Source organism: Trichomycterus rosablanca, chromosome 4 (assembly GCF_030014385.1).
Source record: "Trichomycterus rosablanca isolate fTriRos1 chromosome 4, fTriRos1.hap1, whole genome shotgun sequence".
Lineage (NCBI taxonomy): Eukaryota > Metazoa > Chordata > Actinopteri > Siluriformes > Trichomycteridae > Trichomycterus > Trichomycterus rosablanca.
In genome coordinates this window covers 12,439,823-12,448,041 of record NC_085991.1, presented here as the reverse complement: position 1 = coordinate 12,448,041, position 8,219 = coordinate 12,439,823, and the positions used below count along the sequence as shown (strand labels likewise).

Genomic DNA, 8,219 nt, shown 5'->3' with positions numbered 1-8,219 from the left:
GCAAAGTCGAGATCATCAATTTGTATGAAGGGTGTCCATTGGATTCCTGTTCCCGTGCGTCCTGTTGACGTTTTCATTATCCAGTTGATGGCCAGCAAGAAGAGGAATGGTGAGAGTAGGCATCCCTGGCAAACTCCCGTCCTCACTTCAAAGGCATCGGTGAGTTGCCCTCCATGGACTACTCTGCAAGTCATCCCATCATACGAGTTGTTGATGATGTTAACTATTTTGGCTGGCACACTGTAGTGACGGAGAAGGTTTCAAAGGGTGTTTCTGTCCAGACTGTCAAATGCCTTCTCATAATCAACAAAGTTTATATAAAGAGAAGAGTTCCACGCCAAGGACTGTTTAACAATGATGCGCAGGGTAGCAATCTGATCTATGCAGGAATGGCCTGTCCGGAAGCCTGCTTGCTGGTCCCTGAGCTGAGTGTCTACGTGGTCCTTCATTTGGTTCAGGATGATTCTGTTAAACACTTTACCTGATATGGACAGGAGCGTGATCCCTCTGTAATTGGCACAGTGGCTGAGGTCGCCCTTCTTTGGTAGTTTAATGAGGTATCATTCCTTCCACTCTGATTGTACTTGCTCCTCCTTCCAGATCTTCTCAAACAATGGGAACAACATCTCCACAGTTGTGTCCACATCCACCTTCAATGCCTCTGCTGGTACGCTGTCTGGGCCCGCTACCTTTGCTGTTGTTTACTGCTGTTTTCTTCTCCTTCCTATCTTGGATCTTCTTCATAGTCTCTGTTGACAGCCACTCCTTATGCTGGTAATTCATGGGCCCAAGAACTTCGCTGCATGTTGTTGTCACAGCTTCTTTCACTATATTCCATCTGCTGTCTCTTGTCTCCTCCTCTTCCATCAGTTCCTGCAGCACTTGGAACTTGTTGCTTAGAGCCACTCTGAATTCTTCTCGCTTGTCTGAGTCCCTCAGAGAACATGTGTTGTACTTGTGGCGCTGTGTTGCCGATGCCATCCACTACTTCAGTTTCAGCTTCAGTCGTGCAACCACCAAGTGGTGGTCTGATGCGACGTCTGCTCCTCGCTTCACCCTCATGTCCAGCAGGGATCTCCTGAATTTCTTGGCGATGCAGATGTGGTCTATCTGGTTCTCAGTGGTGCAGTCTGGTGACACCCAAGTTACCTTGTGTATCCTTTTGTGCGCAAGGACACTACCGCCGATCACCAGGTTGTTGAGAGCACACAGGTCTGCAAACCTCTCCCCATTTTTGTTTATGTCCCCGAGACCATGACTGCCCATCACTTCTTCATACCCGGTGTTGTCACTGCCCACTTTTGCATTGAAGTCTCCCATGAGGATATTGACATGTCTCTCACTGAGTTTTTTCAGGATGGTCAGAAGTCTAAAGTAGAAGTGATCTTTTTCCTCTTCTGAGCTGTCATTTGTAGGTGCATAGCACTGCACTATATTCATGATGACTCTCCTCTTCTTTGTTCGGAAAGACGCTGTAATGATCCTCAGACCATGTGCTTCTCATCCGATGAGCGCTCTTTGTGCTGTTTTGGACAGCATCAGTGCTACTCTCTGTGTGTCCTCCTCATGTCCCGAGTAAAGCAACATCTCCCCTGTTGTCAGTCTTTTCTGTCCTGACTGCGTCCATCGCGTTTCACTGATTCCAAGCAGGGCCAGGTTGTAGTAACGCATTTCTGCAGAAACTTGCACAGCCTTCCCTGTTTCATACATGGTCCTGACGTTCCATGCACCGATGTTGATTGATGCCCTGGCGGAGAAAAACTGTACGCCAGGTAATCCTCTAAGTTATCACTGAGTGTGAAAAACTGTACGCTATGCAATTCTTCTCACTAACTCAGTGAGTAGCAGGTATCACTTGGCACAGAGTATGAAAACTCTAGATGACAAGGCTGTGTTGCTAATGTAAGGCAATCTTTTCACGAAACGATGTCACTTAACACTGAATACAGAACTCTAGATGAGTGTCGTGCTGCTACAGCTAAGTTATTACGAGTAATCTACTCGATATAGCGAATGAGTGTTGGCTTCACTTAACACAGAGTATAAACTCTAGGTGAAGAGAGATGCGCTGCTAGCACTCAGAGTTATAACTTTTCAAGCAGTGCGTTCCACACAAAAACGAATGTTACTTTAGGTTAGAGCGAACTAACTCCCGTAGTACATAAGCGTTACTTACCTGAGTTCCATGTACAGTATCAGTTCAGCTAATTCCACACCGAGTAATCTCTGGGTGGGAAATGAAGAAAATCCAGTAACAAACACAGCTTTTCTGGCTCATTCTCACACCAAGCGCACTCTAGGTGAATTTGGTTACCAGATCCCTCTGGGATACTCACAGCCCGTAGTGGACGAATAAAATTTGTAGCTCCGACACCAAGTGTCGCCGGGCTGAACTATCGGTCTTGAAGGCGAGACGAGAAAAGAGGAAGACTGCGTGAGTCACAGGTGTATTATACAGTAAGTGACATCACTGCAGGGGGTCACGTGTGACTAATTTGGTATAAAATATCTCGGTCTGAAGCGCGCACGCACGGGATTATCCACTACTATGCACCGCCCTGGCGGTCAGGAGATACAAAACATAACATGCACACGTGAATTCACAAAATGGTGACTGCAATACAATTAGCCACGAGTTTAATGCAGCTAGCAAGCTGGGCTTCATTTACACACACACACGCTTGAGCATACTCAGCAAAACTTCGCTACAACTTTCAAACTTTAACATACTTTTTTTCTGAAATCTGGACTTACTGTATATTAAAGAACTATTACAATCACTGAACAAAATGAAGTGCACACATACCAGAAAATGGGGAGAAATAACCACGAGAGTGATGAAGTGATGTTTTCTCAGTGAGAACTTTTTACTGGAATGAGAAAAACACAGCGATTTCCCCAGCATCACTAGTGGAGGAAAAAGTGGATCAAGACCTGTGTCATGGATAACACTACATAGATAATAAACCTTAAATTTTAACAATTTAGAATCAACAAAACAATGGCTGAATTGAATGTTTTTTTTACATTTTAACCCCTTTTTTATATAGTGCAAATTTTTACTATTTTTAAACAGCATGACAGTGCATTATCATTTTAACTTATCACAGTAGCATTTGCTTATGAAGCAAATATACACATGTCAGCGCATGCACGCTTGTGTGTTTATTTCCAATTGAACAGTTGGGGTTTTTGAAGTGAAAAAGTTAATTTTGGAATGACCAAAGGTACACGGACCCAATGGCTAATTTTTAAAAAATATCTCTAAATCAATCACAAAAACGTGTTTTGTTGTGCAAAGTTATTTCTTTGCTTATTTCTGATTGGCTCTTTGAGTCATATAAAACTGCTTCTGAAGGGTGGCTAAGGTGTGCATTAAATGGCAAAACTTTAACAGTTTCTACGTGGATGCCAGGCCACATTATTAAAATTCTAGAAAGCTGTTCAAGTTTTGCCATTTAATCGCCCTGTTTTATTTCCACTTGCACACTGGGATTAGAACCTTAAGAGGCAGTTGATGAATTAAACATGGGTAAACAAGGGCTCGTCCGGGATTTGAACCCGGGACCTCTCGCAACCTAAGCGAGAATCATACCCCTAGACCAACGAGCCAGCTTGGACAAATGCCAGGGCATTTCTTTGACCTCCGTGGCTTAGCGTCAAAACCATGTTGACTGGTTGCACTGGGAAGTGTATTCATGACAAAACTAAATTCAATGCAGAGCTTCATTAAAGCATTTCTAACAGTTTAAGCATGAGGTGTCATTAAAGGCATGAAAGGTATTTACATCCACATAAGCTCACCAACTTCTACCAGTGTATCAGCATGTGTTATTTTTGTTTGATCATTAGATTTTAACAGGACACTTGATAAGTTTGTGTATAGTTCAACGAAGCATTCAACTAAATGAGGGCTCGTCCGGGATTCGAACCCGGGACCTCTCGCACCCAAAGCGAGAATCATACCCCTAGACCAACGAGCCAGCAGAAACAAGAGTCTTTGTGTTACTTTGATCTGCGTGACTGACCTTCAAAACTATGTTGTCTGGTTGAGCTGGTAAGTGTGGTCGGTCCTTGCATTACAAAACTATTAAAACCTCCAGTATCAGTACACAGACTGGTTATAAAGTGCCTTTGTAACCCCATGTAATTAAGCAGAATTTACATGTTTACCAATTTAATGCCACCTTTGATTTCTAATGGACTCCTTGCACTCATGGCTTTGACTAATTTCTGTTTTCAAATAACGCATCTTGGATGTCTCCGGTTGTATTGTTTACATTCACCGGAATACGCAAAACCTACGATTTTTTGCTAGCGTGAGATTAAAGTTTTCAAGTCAGAACATTTCCAGAAACAGCTCAATAAATATTCAGAGCACTGTTGTGTTCCTCTTTGCTCTGCGTGAAGTTTAATGAAAGTTTAAGTTTTCAAAGCTTCCCAGCTCAGAGTGACCTCAGGAGGCAGTGGCTAATAAACATCTGTCGGGACCACTTTACTATTTCACCTCATACGAAGGTCTGTAGCAGACATTTCTTACCAGACCACTTGGTTGAACCATAAATCCCAGAAGGTCGGAGAAGATGACAAAGGGTGCAGTACTATTGCTTTTCAAATGGAACGGCTACAGCACTCAGGCTCCACGGCTAAGTGTGTGGGAGAGAAGAGAAAGACCGGCTGACCCAACCTCCCTTGAAGATCTTAGACTTAGACTTAGACAACCTTTATTGTCATTCATTATACACAATTGTACGCAGAACGAAATTTCGTTGCATTTTGGCTCGCACGGAATATACAGAGAAGATTATCGATACATAGTATCACAGGATTTAGATATAAAAATATATCAATGAATTATATATCAGCACAGATTAAGATTTTAAAGTATGTGATAAGTGGGAGCACAGTATTAAACAAATAAGTAATAAAAATATATAAATATATAGAAATGTAGCAGCAGGAATATTAAATATAGGTATATGGTATAGATACATAAATATACATCTACATATATATATACATATCTATAAAATAGCAGCATGAATAAGATGAAAAATAAAGTGACTTGTGAGAGTTAAAAAATTGTTCATATATATACAGTGTATCACAAAAGTGAGTACACCCCTCACATTTCTGCAGATATTTAAGTATATCTTTTCATGGGACAACACTGACAAAATGACACTTTGACACAATGAAAAGTAGTCTGTGTGCAGCTTATATAACAGTGTAAATTTATTCTTCCCTCAAAATAACTCAATATACAGCCATTAATGTCTAAACCACCGGCAACAAAAGTGAGTACACCCCTAAGAGACTACACCCCTAAATGTCCAAATTGAGCACTGCTTGTCATTTTCCCTCCAAAATGTCATGTGATTTGTTAGTGTTACTAGGTCTCAGGTGTGCATAGGGAGCAGGTGTGTTCAATTTAGTAGTACAGCTCTCACACTCTCTCATACTGGTCACTGAAAGTTCCAACATGGCACCTCATGGCAAAGAACTCTCTGAGGATCTTAAAAGACGAATTGTTGCGCTACATGAAGATGGCCAAGGCTACAAGAAGATTGCCAACACCCTGAAACTGAGCTGCAGCACAGTGGCCAAGATCATCCAGCGTTTTAAAAGAGCAGGGTCCACTCAGAACAGACCTCGCGTTGGTCGTCCAAAGAAGCTGAGTGCACGTGCTCAGCGTCACATCCAACTGCTGTCTTTGAAAGATAGGCGCAGGAGTGCTGTCAGCATTGCTGCAGAGATTGAAAAGGTGGGGGGTCAGCCTGTCAGTGCTCAGACCATACGCCGCACACTACATCAAATTGGTCTGCATGGCTGTCACCCCAGAAGGAAGCCTCTTCTGAAGTCTCTACACAAGAAAGCCCGCAAACAGTTTGCTGAAGACATAACAACAAAGGACATGGATTACTGGAACCATGTCCTATGGTCTGATGAGACCAAGAATAATTTGTTTGGTTCAGATGGTCTCAAGCATGTGTGGCGGCAATCAGGTGAGGAGTACAAAGATAAGTGTGTCATGCCTACAGTCAAGCATGGTGGTGGGAATGCCATGGTCTGGGGCTGCATGGGTGCAGCAGGTGTTGGGGAGTTACATTTCATTGAGGGACACATGAACTCCAATATGTACTGTGAAATACTGAAGCAGAGCATGATCCCCTCCCTCCGGAAACTGGGTCGCAGGGCAGTGTTCCAGCATGATAATGACCCCAAACACACCTCTAAGACGACCACTGCTTTATTGAAGAGGCTGAGGGTAAAGGTGATGGACTGGCCAAGCATGTCTCCAGACCTAAACCCAATAGAACATCTTTGGGGCATCCTCAAGCGGAAGGTGGAGGAGCGCAAAGTCTCGAATATCCGCCAGCTCCGTGATGTCGTCATGGAGGAGTGGAAAAGCATTCCAGTGGCAACCTGTGAAGCTCTGGTAAACTCCATGCCCAGGAGAGTTAAGGCAGTTCTGGGAAATAATGGTGGCCACACAAAATATTGACACTTCAGGAACTTTCACTTAGGGGTGTACTCACTTTTGTTGCTGGTGGTTTAGACATTAATGGCTGTATATTGAGTTATTTTGAGGGAAGAATAAATTTACACTGTTATATAAGCTGCACACAGACTACTTTTCATTGTGTCAAAGTGTCATTTTGTCAGTGTTGTCCCATGAAAAGATATACTTAAATATCTGCAGAAATGTGAGGGGTGTACTCACTTTTGTGATACACTGTATATTTGTAAGGATAAATAATGGGTGCACAGATGGCATGTGGCTCAGTATTTCCTTGAAATCATCCAAAAGTTTTAGGAGTTCATCAGTCTAATGGCCTGGGGAAAAAACTGTTACAGAACCTGGTGGTCCTGCACCGAATACTCCTGAATCTTTTACCAGAAGCCAGCAGGGAAAACAGTCCACAGTGAGGATGTGAGGGGTCACTGATGATGTTTTTAGCACGGGATATGCAGCGCACTGATGCGAGGTCCTGAATGGAGGAAAGAGAAGTCCCGATCATTTTCTCCGCTGTCCTCACCACTCTCCTCACATTCTTCCAGTCAGAGGCGCTGCAGCCTCCACACCACACAGAGATGCAGCTCGTCAGAATGCTCTCTATGGTGCTTCTGTAGAATGTGATGAGGATGGGTGGGGGCAGGTGGACTCTCCTCATCCTGCGCAGGAAGTGCAGACGCTGCTGTGCCCTCTTGACCAGTGACGTGGTGTTTTCAGACCAGGTGAGGTTGTCTGTGATGTGCACCCCCAGGAACTTTATGCTGCTGACCACCTCCACAGCCGTGGTGTTAATGAAAAGTGGAGCGTGGCTGGGCTGAATCTTCCTGAAGTCGATGATGATCTCTTTTGTTTTATCCACGTTCAGGATCAGGTTGTTAGCACTGCACCAACCCACCAACAGCTCGACTTCCTCTCTGTAGGCCAGGTCATTGTCATCCTTGATGAGGCCCACCACTGTACAGTAGTGTCGTCCGCGAACTTCATGATGTGGTTAGTGGCAGACCTAGGGACACAGTCGTGTGTCATCAAAGTGAACAGCAGGGGGCTCAGTACACATCCTTGAGGGGATCCTGTGCTGAGGGTGATGACACTGGAGGTGTTCTGTCCAACCCTAACTGACTGTGGTCGTTCAGTGAGGAAGTCTAGCAGCCAGTTCCGCAGGGGGGTGCTGAAGCCCAGGGGTTCTAGTTTGTTCACCAAATACTGTGGAATTATGGTGTTAAATGCCGAACTGAAGTCCAGGAACAGCATCCGCACATGAGTGTTCTTCTCCTCCAGATGTGCAAGGCTCAGGTGAAGAGCAGATGAGATGGCATTCTCAGTGGAGCGGTTTGGCCGGTAGGCAAACTGGAAGGGGTCGAATGTGGTGGGTAGTCCGGAGGTGATGTGCTTCTTAACCAGCCTCTCAAAGCACTTCATCATAATTGGAGTTAGTGCAACGGGCCGGTAATCGTTTAGTGAAGAGATGTGAGGTTTTTTTGGCACTGGAATGATGACAGCGGACTTAAAACATGATGGGACTTTGGCTATATCCACTGAGGTGTTGAAAATGTCTGTTAGAACATAAGCCAACTGGTCTGCCCATTCCCTGAGCACCCGACCCGGTATGTTGTCAGGGCCAGGGGCCTTCCGTATGTTGACTCTACTCAGAGTCCTCCGTACATCAGCAATGTCAAGGCAGAGTACCTCCTCATCCTGATGG

The 8,219-nt window shown here is 44.3% G+C and overlaps 2 non-coding genes across 2 annotated transcripts; both read right to left on the bottom strand.

Moving 5' to 3' along the window:
* Positions 1-3,540: 3,540 nt before the first annotated feature.
* trnap-agg (transfer RNA proline (anticodon AGG)) lies at positions 3,541-3,612 on the bottom strand. The gene has a single exon. It is a non-coding gene; the product is annotated as a tRNA-Pro (tRNA).
* A 299-nt stretch (positions 3,613-3,911) lies between these two features.
* trnap-ugg (transfer RNA proline (anticodon UGG)) lies at positions 3,912-3,983 on the bottom strand. Its single transcript has one exon. It is a non-coding gene; the product is annotated as a tRNA-Pro (tRNA).
* Between the last annotated feature and the right edge of the window lie 4,236 nt (positions 3,984-8,219).